The sequence below is a fragment of the Harpia harpyja genome, chromosome Z (assembly GCF_026419915.1).
Source record: "Harpia harpyja isolate bHarHar1 chromosome Z, bHarHar1 primary haplotype, whole genome shotgun sequence".
Taxonomy (NCBI): Eukaryota; Metazoa; Chordata; class Aves; order Accipitriformes; family Accipitridae; genus Harpia; species Harpia harpyja.
This window is the reverse complement of record NC_068969.1, coordinates 41,251,923-41,267,604: the sequence shown is the minus strand read 5'-3', so window position 1 is coordinate 41,267,604 and position 15,682 is coordinate 41,251,923. Positions and strand designations below refer to the sequence as shown.

At 40.1% G+C, this 15,682-nt stretch overlaps 1 protein-coding gene across 5 annotated transcripts in view; it reads left to right on the top strand.

The window, feature by feature from the left end:
* MOB3B (MOB kinase activator 3B) overlaps nt 1-15,682 on the top strand; it is a 119,084-nt gene that overhangs the window by 7,921 nt on the left and 95,481 nt on the right. The window contains exons 1-3 of one of the 5 annotated variants that reach the window (XM_052778295.1): nt 7,995-8,062; nt 8,953-9,156; nt 9,583-9,679. The exons of 2 other annotated variants lie outside the window; for them this stretch is intronic. The gene's annotated coding sequence lies outside the window, so the exon portion shown is untranslated. Of the gene's footprint in view, nt 1-7,994; nt 8,063-8,952; nt 9,157-9,582; nt 9,680-15,682 lie in introns of those variants that run through there. 2 more of the 5 variants (XM_052778293.1, XM_052778296.1) reach the window with 2 other exon arrangements.

Genomic DNA, 15,682 nt, shown 5'->3' with positions numbered 1-15,682 from the left:
TTTTATAGGAATTGTGTTTTTATCAACTGTGATCCTGCCAAGGTTTATTGTTTATTTCAAACAGTTGCAAAGGTTTGCTCATTTCTGCTTTGACTGTATTTAATTGAAAAAAGAGTGAGTCAATCTGGTCAGTCAGAGGACATGGACAGATTAGCAGGTTAGAATCTGGTAAGGGCATTTCATTTTCTTATAATCTTACCAGAACAGGAAGTCTTGCTTTATGCTGAGAAATTTTACCTTTATGCTTAAGTTGGCAAAGACTGTGAAAAAGAATTACAACCCCAGATAACAGATCTGCAGATATGTGCTCTAAGCAAGATGTAATTTTATTGATTTAAAAACAAATGTCTTTTTTGGTAGGACAAATTGGTTTGGGGAGTGTCTTAAATTTTATTAGCAAAATAACCCTGTTGTTGACACAAGCTTTGACTCTACTAGGGCATATGTTGCTATCACTATGTTGGCAAAAAAAGAATTATATACAACTCTTTCTCCCAAATCTCTGTTAGTTTGCTGCTCAGAGAATCTTTCTTCTACTTCATCACTTGACAAATCAGCCTAGATTTTGAGAGCCATAAAGGAAAGCATGCTTTTAAAGAAGAGGAATTCATTACATTTCAGAGTAAGAAAACTTCTGTTCTGAAGCCTCCTCCTGTGAAGACAAGTTCTCAAGGAGACTGAATTTACTTGTGTTGGTAGCAAAATGTCCTTCCTATCTTCAGGACCACCCCAGCCAGTGTAATGCTGGAACGTGTCTCCCAGTGTCTGGCCAGTGTATTTCCCTGAATATCGAGTCTTTGGGCTATCTTGTAGCAGGACTGCAGGTAGCCACCAGCATGTTAATTGTAAGTGCCCAAAACAGTCTCAGCCTTTTGAGATGACAGTTCTGAGGTAGTGCTACTACATAAGCGCTGTGGCTTGAAATGAAAGTGCTTGGTTCATTCCTGAATATGCACTACCAAAGTGCCATGTTTCTAGGTAGTGCTGGCTTCCTCTAGTGTGGTTCCTTTTAACGAGCACTTTTAACCAGTTCCTGTAAACACGGTATGAGAACTCACTGGTGATTGAAAAGGAAGACTGGATTGAATATTAAGATAAGCAAAAGTTACAAGGCACTTAGCAGGCAGATTTGCTTATCTTCTTGTGGGAATCTTTAAGGATTGCTAAATCTAAACGTGAATGAAAGTGATTTGGTCACTGAAGTGTACAGAGTTTAGAAAGCCAGGGGACATGCCCTTATGTAAGTTAGTCTGCATAATTTCAGGGATATTTGAAAAAGAATATGGAGAATGTTGAAGCTCAGGAATGTTTGATGTAAGCAGCAGAGGAACTCTTAGATACTCTCGAGATTAGAAAGTATTTTGTTAAAAAAAAAAATCGCGTTGATGCTTGAGAGGACCTGTTATAATGTGACACACTGAAAGACTACTACGGATAAGCAGTTTCTTTAGCAAGCCACAGGATGACTTCAGCAGTTATACCGTAGGACCCTACTAATATATTAATGCTCCTGTGGTGATTCAGTTTTGCTACTGCTGATGCTAATGCTCTAGTAATATTGTGGTATTATCATAAATTACCTACACCCAGAGATCTTCAGAGAAATTCATTTATGAATGAAATTGTGGGGAGGATGGTTTTGTGTTTGAAAGACTAGACAGAGAATCAAGAAGGCTATGGTAGATTTAATGCATGGATTTGCCACAGGTATCTTTTGGTGAGACATTGAATTACTGTCTTTCAGTTTGTAGTTTTTTTAAAGACAGGATTATTACATTTCCCTTGGGTTTGGTTTTTTTTTTTCTGTATCTGTTTGTATTCCTTGGCACATTTAAGATATGCATGATTTGCAGTGTGTAAGGGATCTAAACTTAGTTGGGGGCGTTGCCTTTGTTATATGTTTTCTAATTTTTTTGAAGTCTGTGCAGGTATTGAAAGGATTTAAGCTAAACTGTAATTAGCAGGTAGTGTGAACATGTAGTGTTAGGAAGATCAGAATATCTAATTCAAATTTAGTGTAATAAAAGGTTAGTGAAGCTTGTACTAGAGGGATAACTATGAGATCTCCTGAAATTAGATCTATCACAAAAGATCCCAGGACACAGAATGCATTTAGTAGTCATTACATACAGTCTAAAGCAGCAGCAAATATGTTTCTCTGACTTTTTTTGTTAAAAAAGGCAGTGGAGCATTTCTCTTTTAAGTGAGGACGTTATAGTGTCAGAAAATTCTGGCTTTAATAGACTTGACTGAGCAGAATTAAAATAAGTAGTGGACTGAATCAGATCTTGATGCATGGCTGAAGTGTATAGTGAAAGATTAGTTATGTATGCTGAGCTGAAATGGGTTCATTGAAGGCATCATATGAGAATAAATCACATCAGATTCATGTCTAGGTTACAGCTAGAGTAATCGCATTAAGAATGTCTATACAGTAATGCCAGAGAGGTCAGAGTCTGATCCAAAAGCTTTACCATTGGGAACATGGTTTTAATGTCTGGCCAAAGTTTTGATAGTTCAGTTCAGAATTAAACTTTAATTCACCTCACCTTTAATTTGGCTCATTCTTTACAGTAAAAATCTCAGGACAGAATTTCAATTTAGTTTACATATGCATGGCTCTGTTGCATTAAATGGAACAACATCGATTTAAATCAGGTGAGGACCAGTCCTTTCATCTACTAAAGCAACATGAAAAACAGTTCAGTGTTGCATTGCAAAGCTGGATCTGATTGACCGCTAAACTGTTTTATTTTGTTTATACACTGGAGAGCAGTCTCTTATCCCCAGTCATCCCTTGCTTTCCTTCCATTGTGATTTCCTGGGTGATCCATGAGCTATTTGTATGTTGTGAAAAAATACTAAAATTTCAAGGGGAGATTAAGCAATAATTAAGAGTCTTTTAGGTGTTACTAGAGAAGAAATTTTCTCTGAAAAAAAAGAAGAGGCAACAAGGGAAAACCTGTTCACAGTTACTTCTAGATGAGCTAGTTATAGGTGGTGAAGGAGGGAGTATATTCATTGTGGAAGAACCTTTTGGCCATGATTAAGGATCTGAGACCTGTTGGCTTTGTGCTGCTTATCTAGGGACAAGCAAGGATGATTGCTTCCCAGGGAAGTTGAGTTGTCTCTACACAATACTGTAACTCTCCTACTTTGAGGACATCTGTTTTACCCACATGAAGGTTACCGTCTTCTAAATTAAAACTCTTCTTCCCTGAAAACAGAGAGGAAAAAGAGATACACACATGCTACCTTGTACTGCAAACCATCCACCCTGAGACCAGTCTCTGCGCACTGACCGTTTCTTAACCCATCGCTGGCTGTTCCTGCAAACATGGAAATACTTTCCCTGTGGGAATGAGAAAAACGGCTTGAACGAGCAAATCGGGAGCTATGAATCTATGCTTTTGTTTCAGTGCTTTAGGTTCTTCTAAGCTTTGCGTTACATTCTTTCCTCTTAATCACCGCTCTGGAGTTTGGTCAAGGGACCCGGAACAGCTGGAAAAACCATTTTTTCTCTAGTGAGATAGAATATGTTTGTTAGTTGGTTTATTTGGTTGGGTTTTTAAATAATAATTTAAAAAATCACTCCATTACAGATTTTGTACGTCTGTAATAAGAGTGAGCATCAAAATGTCTTGTGCTCACACAGGCTGTCATGCTTCAATGAAGGCTAAAGAACTTTTCCTGGACTGTGAATCCCATTTTGCACCAAAGCCCCTGAGGACATGAAAATTTTGTGGCTTAAGAGGGAGCTGAAAACAAACTTCAGAGGTCAAAGCTGAAGCAATAGGTCTGCTACGAAGGACTAGGAGACAACTGAATGGAACTCAGATCCCAGATCAGAATTCACCTATGTAATGCCTAGGTTCAAAGTGTCTTTTAGTTTTCCTGTATTTTAAGAAATATTTCAGCAAATTATGGCCAGGGACCAGCAATTCCAGTAGGAAATCCACAGTCTCATCTAAGTCCTTATAAAGTACTCATCTCACCTCATTCATCTTATTGAGGGCTGAATAAGTGAAGGAACACTTGCAGGGATAAGAAGAAACGATTGATCTTTATTGGAGTATCTGCCACGAGGAAAATGTAGGGGTCATAGCCTACCAGAAAAACAGGGGTGGAATACCCTACAAAGGCTGTTTGGCTTTCCAAGGGAATTTCCATCTGGCTGCATTGTCAGACTTTTTGTGTTAGATTTTTGTGACTCTAGTGTTCTCATCTGCTTGCAATCAATGGTAATAAACAGTTAGACTAGCATTATTGTTCATCCGTCTGTAAAAAGGTCATCTTGGCAGCCAATAAAATAGCAGTCATGAAAGCATGTCCACAGTGATGGGAGATACAAGGTTCCTAATGCTTCCTCACTTGCACCAGTTTGACAGTGCTGGTCTTATTAAAATTGTGTGTTTGTGTGGTAAAATAAGAATCCAAAATGCCAGACTAGATTCCAGGAGAGAGACTCACTTGGTTTTCCTGCTGAGCAGTGTTTCTTTCTGGGAAGAGTGCAAACACCACTGTATTTCTTCTCTCACATGTGAAAAACCCTTAGGCCTGAATCACAGAATCCAATAAACGTGATAGGGAAAGCTCCACCCAGCCAACTTGTTTACCCCCAACTGCAGAGGAAATGTTTCATGCTGCATGTGTTTTTAGAGATCTTTGTCAGTCAAATTACTCTTGGGAGCAAGCCTCCAATAGAGCACAGATAATGCTGAGCTTAGGGTGAAGTTTTGCCACACACAGCCAAATTGATCTAATAGTTAGCTCCTACCCAAAGTGCTGGTCGTGTTTCTCTTGTTTGGCCTTAGGACTGTTTCAGCTCAGTAAACTACTGTGACTTTCTCTGAGAGAGGCTGGGTGGGGAACAGGGATGGGGACAATTTTTTGCCTGCTTTTCTACCTTGAACTGGCTAATCAGAGTAGAGCTGGTGCTGGCACACAGGGACAACCAGAAGAAAGTGGCTATTAGCACAGGAACAGGACCTGCTTTCATCAGCAGGCAGCCTTCAGATCACCTGAGATGATATGTTTAGGCTTGGATGATTTGATCTTGCTGATTTCCCATGGTAATGTCTCTGAGGAAAAAAGTTTATTTTCTTAGCTTTTAGAGTGATGCAGACAATTTGGATCAGGTCTCCTTTGCCTTCAGACCTTTTTAAAAGGAGACTTGACACTAAGAGGCTGGAAACCTAGTATTCTGAGTTTAGGAGCCTGTGCTGTGTATAAGGCAACCTGAAGTAGTCACGGGATCTTGCCTCACTGCGACAGCCACAAGTCCCATTTTGCAGGAGAGGGAAGCATTAGCTATATTGCAAAGTGTCTCAGCTCCTCATCTCTAGTACTTGGTCCTGAGACTGGCTGCAGAATGCAGAACAGAGCAAAACCATTTAAAACCAAACTAATGAAAAGCTAAGAACCTTACCAATTTAACCTGAGATTTCTGAGTACTGTATGTGTGCTACAGACCTCTGTCTTACAGAGTTGATGCCAGATACAAATCAGTCTGGGTTGTATGTTAGCCTGTATGAGTATTAGAGGCTACAAACATGCATTAATATTATTCCACTTTACAATATATGCATACAGTGATTCTGTAGGCTATCCTGTGTCATCCTCATAATAACAAATAACAGAGTTTTTCTGGTCATTTACATTGGGTGGAGGGCAACTGCTGTTCTGATGTAATGAAAACTTCTTTGTGTTGCTGACAAATCCTTTTTATTTCAGCATGGCAGTTTGCTTGTAAGAAATGTCTTGAACAATGCGGCGTGACTGTAGGAAGACTGCTAACTGAGTATTAATGCAGAATTGCCTGGACATGGTGAGGTGAAGAATTAATTATATGTGCCAGGTGTGTTTATAATTTTTAAAATTTTCTTTCATGAGCTAATGAAGCCTGGTTTCTGACCTCCTTTCACTCAATTCTCCAACTTGTTCTCGTTGCTTTCAGAGCTTTCGGAAGGTAAGACAGAGGACGTAGTGTAACTCATTTTCAACTCCACATTTGCTGAGTGATTATGTTTTTCCTTGGTGAGGTCAGCAGGCTTGTTTTCATCCCTGTCCAGCTGCTAATTTTGTGAACTCTGGAGGACAGTATTTATTTTGAGGTTTGAACTGCTCTCTCAAACATCATTGAAGCTGGATGATGGTTTGGAAAGTTATTGTGGGAAGCAAGACAAACAGTTGGACTGCGTAGCGTCTTGTTTCTAGGAAATTGGTTGAGAAGTGTAAGAGAGAGATAATTATATATTTGCCCTTAAAAAGTTGTTAAAAGTTATTAACACACACAGTTAGTATGTCTTTGGAATTAAGCATTATTGTCAAGTGTAGCTGCAGTGGACTTTTTGTGAACACAAGTGAAATAAGGTGAGGACAGAGAGTATTGACATTGACTCAGTTTGACACCAGAAGTAATAACCATGCCAGCTTCTGCTTGTTTGGTTTGGGTTTCTGCCCCCCCCCCCCAGTAAATGTTAGTGTTTCAGATTAGCTTTGTTTCCCCTGGGTAGATAGTCACATCATGAAAATTGTCATTACCAGCAGTTCTAACAGCCCATCTTGCTAACGATATTGGCTAAAGGATTAAATGTTAAATGGTCACAGGGACACTTCTCTCTGTGGTTGATGGGTTATCAAGTTACAAAGTTGTTGAAGGCTCTCATAAGCCTTGACAGGAATGTGTGATCACATAGGTTCCTGCAGCAGGGCAGATTCCTAGTTGGGAACAGTTCATGGTGCTCCATGAAAATATGACTGTATCTGTTCCCTGTCTGCTGTGTGCATAGGGGTGTTTGGCGTACCATCCATTCTCACACTTCACACTGCATCAGATACAGTTCAGACTTCTGCTTGAAGACCTCCAATGAATCCAGTGACATTCAATTAATTTGCTGTGTAGATTGTGACTCTAGAGTGAAGAACTATTTGTAGTGTGTGTTTTGCTATTTAGGAGTTTGCAGAAGTCTGTCTGTAGAAGAGCTAGGTGGGTTTCCTAAGCCCTTTCTCACTCTGCTCAGTAAGAGATTGTTCGGACTGTATGGGAAGACATCGCTTCTTGAATTAGTGAATTGGTGCATGTGCCTTTTAATGCAGTGCAGTTAATAAATGGTCTAGGCTTTTGGCGCCAATGCTTATTTTCAAATTGCTCAGCACACGACAGGCAACTGAGCAGGCTAGCATATGACAGAACTGTGTTTTGGACAGCATCTGAACACAGGAACTTTTGATGTGCTGAAACTGTGAACCAGTTCACTGTAAAGCGTATTTCAAACCCTATAGGAATGACAGCTTTAAGATCCTTGACAGAATAAACTGGGTTTCTGTCTGAACACTTGCATGTTAGGCAAAGAGAGGTACTATGGCAAACTACCACAACAGGCTGCAGTGCTATATACTTACTCATCCCAATTCCACAGTGACAGACACTGACCGAACAGCTACATCCTCACTCCAGAGGCCTAGTAGTCACCTTCTGTGAACCATAATTGAGATTAGTTTTATAGATTTGTATCAGCATTGTGGTTGCAGTGAATGTTGAATGCTGCAAGCAGAAAGCAGCTGTGGGCCCCAAACCCCCACCTGTTTCTAATAGTGAGGTTAGCAAGTTTCTGGAGAGCTTGATGATTTCCTGGAAAAACTAAAACTGGGCTCAGTGAATGAGTCCCCTTTTAGTCCAGTACTCCTATTGATTGAAGAATAACCTGACCTGGAGATGCTGGGAGCTGCAAACTTTCCTAAAGCTTCTTTCCTAAATGCCACTGTTGCTTTTGTAGAGACTTATAGCAGTCTTAGCACTAATGAGGAGAGAGAGGAATTCAAACCAATAACAGTATTTTATTGTCAGATGTAAAACACACACCTACCATGTAACAACATACTGAAGGGACTAAAAGTTTTTTATTATGAGTATGCCATTGGGCTGCTGTTATGCAGCAGGATTTATCTGCTGTGTAACTCCTGTATATTGAAAGGATGAAGCAACTGAAATCTCTCTTGCAGGTCCCAAACCACAAGGTGTTACAGGGTGAACCCCTGAGATGCACCACTGTTTCGGCAGGTGTGTCAGTTTTGATTACCTGTGGTGCTACATGAAGTTAAAATAATAAACTAGAAATGTTCTGTAAGAAAAACTCTTGTAGCAGTGGCATGATTGTGTATACCATGATAGTCTAAGGACAGGGGAAGAGAATTACTTTCATTTGGTAGATTGAAGCTGAGAAAGTAACAGGCAGGCTTTCTGGTAGAGAAAAGCAGGAGGAGTCCACACTACCCTCCTTGCTTGTTATGTCATTGCTTAAAATGTAAAAATTATTCTGGTTGTCCTGCATTTTTTAACTGAAACAGGCACTTCTGGGTGTGAAAGCCTCTATTTGAAATAACAGTTTTGTCTGCTACTGTGCACTTAGTACCACACCTATTTTTCTGTTCACAATTTGGATGTTAGAAGAAGAGGTGAAATGGGATATGATTGATTTTATGAAATAGAAATTTTAACTCTTTTAATACCTGTCTGAGCTCAGAACAGGTTTTGGTTTAACCCAGTGCTGTACGTAGTACTCTTCAAGATTGCTGAAGTGTTTTTATAACAAGAATGGATTATGATCTTTTTCCAGACTGGATTGACCCTGGTTGTAATCAGAGCAGGGTTCTGGTTTGCACTGCAGATGGGTTGTTTGGTAGAATAGCACTTGTGTGGGGTCTGGAATTCCCCCACAGTCCAAAGTTGTCTTTGGTAACTCTTCAGAGCAAAACTGAATAGGACCAATTTTTGAAAGACAGTTGCTACTTAGACAGTGCTATTCTGTTAGTGGGCTGGCAAGAGGACAGCCCCAGTAAGTATGTTGTCTGAGAGAGATGAGAGAGCAGTCTTGGTAGTTACCTCTCTTCTCCTTTATTTCTTTCTTTCTCTGTTGTGACTGCTAGAAAGATGCCTTCATTTTTTACCAGCATTTAGGTCCTAGGCAACCTGGACAGCTGTAGGCTGGACTGACCAGTTTGGGAACTGCTGTTGAAAAACCCTTGACTTGTCAGCTGGGCCCTCCACACTCCACGTCAAAGAAAAACAAGTACTTGCATGATTCTGGTTACACCACATTTTCTGTCTACAAACTGTTGTGTCTTGGCAAGGTGATGAAGACAAGTAATTTCCAGGTAACCTGCATCAAATTTCTATGGTGCTAAAAGGGTAAAGCTTTCCTTACGTTATTTCCCATTTTTTAAAAATTAAAGAGTATTTTGAGAAGTGGAGAGAAAATGCTGTTCTGGCTTTATGGCTTTTTCTACCCATCTTGTCTCCTTGGTTTGGGCCACCTTTACTTTGTAGAGATGTTACTTCCTCCACAAAAAGAGTCCATTTTTTAACTTGGTGAGTGGTTTGTGGTTTGTTTCTGTTTTTTTCCTGTAGCTTACGCAGCAGCTTAATTTAAAACACTCCACAGGAAGGGTGTTGACAACTGCTATTGCCAGCCAAGCAACTAATAATTATATGATGCACCTATTCTCTCCCAGCATGGGGTAAGAAGGAAGGGGAACTCCCAGCACTGAGTGCTTAGCACTGACATTCTTTTTTCTGGACAGAATTTGGGCTGAAGGATTAAGTCTTTGCATCTCTGTGAAGAGAGTTGTGGTGGGATTCTCACATAGACCTTTGGGTCTTGAGTGGAAGAGATCAATGGTAAGCTGTTTTTAAGGTGTTTAATTTCTTGTAAGGAATGTCCTTATAAGTAATATATACCCTTATAAGAAATATCTTTATAAATATAATGCATGGTATTTCTAATGGGGTCTTGAACAAAGCAATTTCCTGAATTAAAATATTTTTTCCTTAATTTTGTTGCAGTTGTCAGCACCAGAAGCGTTATTAGCAAATGGAGGCCTCATTTCTTCCTTCAATGGGATAGTGATAATTAGCTTGGAGGATATGCATTTTGTTCCCCTGATCCAAAGGACTTGGTTCCAGAAAACCATTTACTGTGGTAGAGTCTCAACCTACATGCAAGTTGGAGGTGTACAGAAATCACTTGAATAAGTTCAAACATACAGAGGCCTTTACTCTAGGTGCCCAAAGGTGAATGAGTAACTGTCCTCTGTTAATCACAGATTGATGGGCAGATGTGCTATGTTGGAAAGAGGCACAGGAATGGGAGAGAAGATGCTGGGCCTTGGATCCTCAAGAGGTTTTGCATTTTCTCTCATCAACTAAGTTTGCCCCTTGATACTATTTTTGTTTTTCCTCCCCAGAACTTACCATTTTCAGACAGAGACCTTAAGCAATACCTTATAAATATCTTCAGTCTAAAATATTGCTATTCCTTTGGAAAGTTATACAGTTTCCAGAGCTAAGAAACAAGACAGTGAAGAAGAGGTGACTATCAAGCAGTTAGGTGAAGGACTAGAGTACATGCAGGAGACAAGTGAACTCAAAAGTGAATTAAATTCGTCCTCTACTCTTCCATCTGTCCCAGAAAATCTAATGAGTCGTGTCCATACCTTTTTCCGGTAACTTGAGCTGGCACCTCCCGCTTCTACTATTTTCTGGTCTGCTTGCAGGTTGAAGTTGCTAGTTTAATAGTTATGACCATGCCTGTTCTAGTTTAATGACTTTAGGACTTTAAGAGCAGTGCAATTTCCTAGCAGGTCAGAGAAAAAACTTCCTGAGGGATAAGAACATGTCAAGTTTGTGCTACCTATTTTTCTGACATCTTAAAGTCCAGACTTCATTTCCAGTGTGAATCTATTAGATCCACGGGACTCCGTTAGCCAGTGAAAATTGGACGTATGTTGTTTCATTGGGCAGGTTCAAGCTGAGTTAAACAAAGGTGCCAAAGTCTGCTTCAAGAACGTGTTTGGAGTCTAGCTTTATCAGCAGATGGCAACTCCAAATGAGGTTAGCTGTGGTTTTCTTCCTTGGTCTGCTATTGGCCTGCTGTGTGACCTTGGACAAACGACTTGCTCTCATGTTTCTTGCTTTCATCTGCTGTTCTCAAAGGACTTCTGGAGACAAATACTTTACAGAAGAGACAGCGGGACTGGATTTGATAAGAATTTTGTGGTTATATCTTACAGCGGAGAGAGGGGCCATTTGAAAACCAGGTCTTTTCACTATTATAAAAAGTAGCTTTTATAATCTGATTTCTTTTTAGTTTATTGTACTGATAAAGACACCAAATACAACTTCATTACATTAATGGCCTTTAAAGAATTATAGAGAAGGAAAATTCCTCTTAGGTTATACAGCTCATTATGCTTGCAGGTGTAGGCTTCTTACCTCCTAGCTTTTTCTAGTGCCTTGTGCTACGAATTTACTGATTTCTGCAGTGTCACCAAATGTGGCTGGTTGCAGGGGCAGTGTTCTTCCACTGGGTAAGTAGGGGACAAGAGAGTCCTAAAATGTCATGTAAAGCATGTAGAATACTGACAGCATTCCACTGTAATCCCTGAACAAAATCTTGATTTGACACTACCTTTAAGAGACCTTGTCTTGCAACAAAAATGCTCAGGCTAAAAATCCCTTTGCTGAAGCATCTTGTGCCTGGTCATGGAGGAAAAGAATAGAATGAGCTGCTAAAAATTATGGCTCATCTCTGTAGTGCACAGCACAGGGGCTGCATGATTTAACTCCTTTAGTGTCCTGAGACCAGAGGAATTGGCAAAAATAAGTTTTTGCTTGCTAAATCCTCGGGAATTTTGCATTCCTTCCTGATGGCATAGCTAGGCAGCTTTTCTCTCTCTTTTATGAGGGATTTGGAGGAAGCAGAACTTTGCTTCTGCTTTTTGCTTTAGACAATCTGGAGTCCTGCTGTGTGTTGCTTTATAAAATACAATCACCCAAATGCAAGTGCCAGGTCACTTTTTTAGGCAGAATTGCAAATAAAGTTATTAATGATCCATCTCTTACCAGTGAAACTGGAGCATGAGCTGGGAGAAGCCTGTGTAACCCAGCCCTCCCACTCAAACAGACAGGTTTGCTGCAGAGCCAGTATCCAAAATTCTCAAAGCTGGCTGTTTTCCATTGAGACAGGCTGCAGAATCCACACGGGATGATGGATAAGAGTCTGTTATGATGACCTCATTAACTGAGATCCTCTTTTCCAGGTGCTATCTTCTGCATCGTACTGTAAACTAAAACAGAAGCAAAACAGAACTTACCATATGAATAAAGGCCTAGAGAGAGAGCTCTGCCAGTCATCATGAAAACAGCTTCTATTTTCCAAAGTCTGTTATAACTCTGTTCTCCTCTAGGAACTAGTTAGGATTAAAAGATGGTCATAGCTTTAGGTCTTCTAAGAGAAAGTAAGGCAGGTGTAAGGGGTTAGTTTATGCTGTGGTAGAAAGCTTCACAGAATAATAAGGAATGCATATGTGTCCTGGTTTTGGCTGGGATAGAGTTAATTTTCTTCCTAGTAGCTGGTATAGTGTTATGTTTTGGGTTCAGTCTGAGAATATGTTGATAACACACCAATGTTTTCAGTTGTTGCTAAGTAGTGTTTAGATTAAGTCAGGGATTTTTCAGCTTGTGATGCCCAGCCAGCAAGAAGGCTGGAGGTGCACAAGAAGTTGGGAGGAGACACAGCCACGACAGCTGACCCAAATTGGCCAAAGGGGTATTCCGTACCATGTCATGTCATGCCCAGTATATAAACTGGGGGGAGTTGGCCGGGGGGGACGGATCGCTGCTTTGGAACTAATTGGGCATCGGTCGGTGATTGGTGAGCAATTGCATTGTCCATCACTTGTTTTGTATATTCCTATTATTATCATTATTATAATTATCATAATTAGAATCATTATCATTATTATCATTATTATTACTGTCATTATTATTTTCTTCCTTTCTGTCCTATTCTGTTCTTATCTCAACCCATGAGTTTTACTTTTTTTTTTTTTCCCCCCTGATTCTCTCCTCCATCCCACAGGGTGGGGGGGAGGGATGTGAGTGAGCGGCTGCATGGTGCTTAGTTGCTGGCTGGGGTTAAGCCATGACAATATGATTTATTAGATCAAGGATTTAGCCTTGAGAGTCTGAATTCAACTGGTTACAGCCTTTTCATGTAACGCCTAGTGCTTCATGGCAACATATTCAATACAATGAAAATAAAATAAGGTGACTGGAAGGAGACTGTATTTAGGGCATGTGTGGAGGCCATGTATGACCATTTGAATTTAGCAGTCATTTGCCTTGGATAGGTAAGATCAAGAATATCTAGCAAGGATGAGCAAGAAAGATATTTTAGGTTTTGGTCTTCTTCAGCAGGGCCAAATTGTTCAGTAGATTTCTAACAGTGTTGTTAATTGTTACCCAGTTCTCACTGGCCTGTTAGCACTCAATGGACTTTTCAGGTGTTACACACCTTTGCAAGTAAAGTTACTTTAATTAAGGCCAGGAGGGCTTTATCTCTGCCATGGTGGTGGCTAACCTGCTTATCTTTCTGAACTCTTTGTTATATTTTATAACTGTGTGTATTGAGTCAATGGAATTGCCTTGTGTTTAAGAGGAGTAAGCCTGGAAGGAGTAACTTGACATTTCAGTGCAGTATGTGTGAGGACACCAGTGGCTACATTAAAACCATAAGGTCACCAATGGGATTAGATAGAAAGTGTCAGGGTTTGGGTTTTATTTTTCATTGTCCTGTAGGTTTTAAGTCAGCTGTGTATAAGAATCGTAGGTCTCATAATCTGTTGCTGCAATATCATCTGCCATGGGAGGCACTTCTACACTGCTGTATTAAAATTCAGTAGAGAATTACTACTGTCTTTTTCATGAAGACCCGATACAATAGTTACAAAACAATTATTCATTTCTAAAAATGTCTTGCATCAGAGAATCACATAATGTTTTCCCTGGATGTATTAATGAAACCTTGTTTTACATATAAGCATTACTGTGCTTCTGTTAAGACAGAAGAAAAATGGGCAGAGGAGCATGCCCATAATCTAATGATGTGCTAGTGATGAGAGCATGAAGGGATATTAAGGATGGGATCTGCAGCTTCCAGCTTACACTGTAAGACTTGCACATCTGGACTCATTACCTTAGCTACCTTTATTGTCAGAGGAGACAGATGAGCATTTTTAAATTTGATGCATCTGTGATGTATTTTACATGTCTAGGATGAGACGAGTTGTGTCGTAGAAATGTGTTTCTCTTCATTAACTGTAATGGCAGTCTAGACAAGAACCAAATGTGTCAAAATCTACAACAGAAATACCTACGTTTGAACAGATGATTTCCTTCCCAAAGGCTCTAATTGTAACCCCTCTGTATCTTACCACTACCCTACACTTCATCCCAGAAGAAATAAATTCCCTGGGTTTATGTACTTTGCTATGACAATAACCCACACGGCTTACCTGAAAGCTTTAAGTTTTGCCATGTTCTCAGTCGTGGCAGTGGCAGCTGCACCTGCTCCTGCTGGACTACTGTATTTATCTGTGCCAGAGCCACCAATGTTGTGCATTATGGGAGCATTGATTAGCCTGAGCGTACTGCAGCACCAGTGTGCTCCAAAGGGCCAGAAGTCTTCTCCAGTTTTTGTGCTCTGAGGAGCATGGTGTAGTGACACTTTGAGGACTGGTCTGGCCTGGTAACCACAAAGCCAACACATTTCTGTGTCCTGGGTATGCAATGATGAAGCATCAGTGCTGGCAAGGTCAGGTGGCTAACGTGATCAGGCTGTGCTCAGTATGAAATTGTCTCGCTGGCTGGAATTGTGTTCTCCCTGTCAGTTGTACAGTCAAAATTTGTTCAGTCCTAAGCCTTTCAGAATTTAGCCTGTTTTAGGCAATACCAGTCCAGAGGCATAGTTGCCTTACTCTCCATTCTCCAGGTGTCCCACCCAATAAGCTACTGTTAGGTAACGGAGAGTTGCTGGAGTTGCTAGTTAGGAACTTTGTTCATGCACTTATTTGATTTAATATGTGTGATTGTTTATTATGCCATATAATCTGACATTTGGTCCAGAAAGGTGAAGTTGCTGAGTTATTATTTGTAATTATTAGATTTCTAAGGCAGGGCCATTAGTTGCTCTTAATATGGGCTTGTGCTCAGGAGTGCAGTAAATTAAGCTGCTAGGTATTACGTTATTGTATTGTTCGTATTGCCCTGTCACTTGTAAATTGTGGGGTTTAATTATGTCCTGATCACTGTGGTTATATTGCTGCAGTAACACTATCAACCATTAGTATTAAATTTGGCACAACCTGTACTGTTTTTAATGATCAAAGCTAAGCTTCTCTTCATAGAATCATAGAATCATTTCGGTTGGAAAAGACCTTCAAGATCATCGAGTCCAACCATTAACCATGCCCCCTAAACCATGCCCTGGAGTACCCTGTCCACTCGCTTTTTGAATACCTCCAGGGATGGTGACTTCAGACAGGTCAGTCTTGTTTTATTAGTTAAACTAAAGGAAGGAATGTACAATGGTCCAGTATATTTCACCTGATGTGAAAGCTATGTTTCAAACATGTCTAGGACTCTTAAATTCCAAGATTTATTTTCAAAAGCACTTCATGGGAAGCACACAAAAAATTCAGATCCACTAAAAGTGTATTTTTACCATGATTTTTCATGTTGAAAGGCCAAATCTTTGTTGGCCTTCAGACTACTCTCTTACCACTTACAAAGAAAGGAGACAGAATTACTGTTAGTTGGCTGGTTTTGTACAATATTATAGAA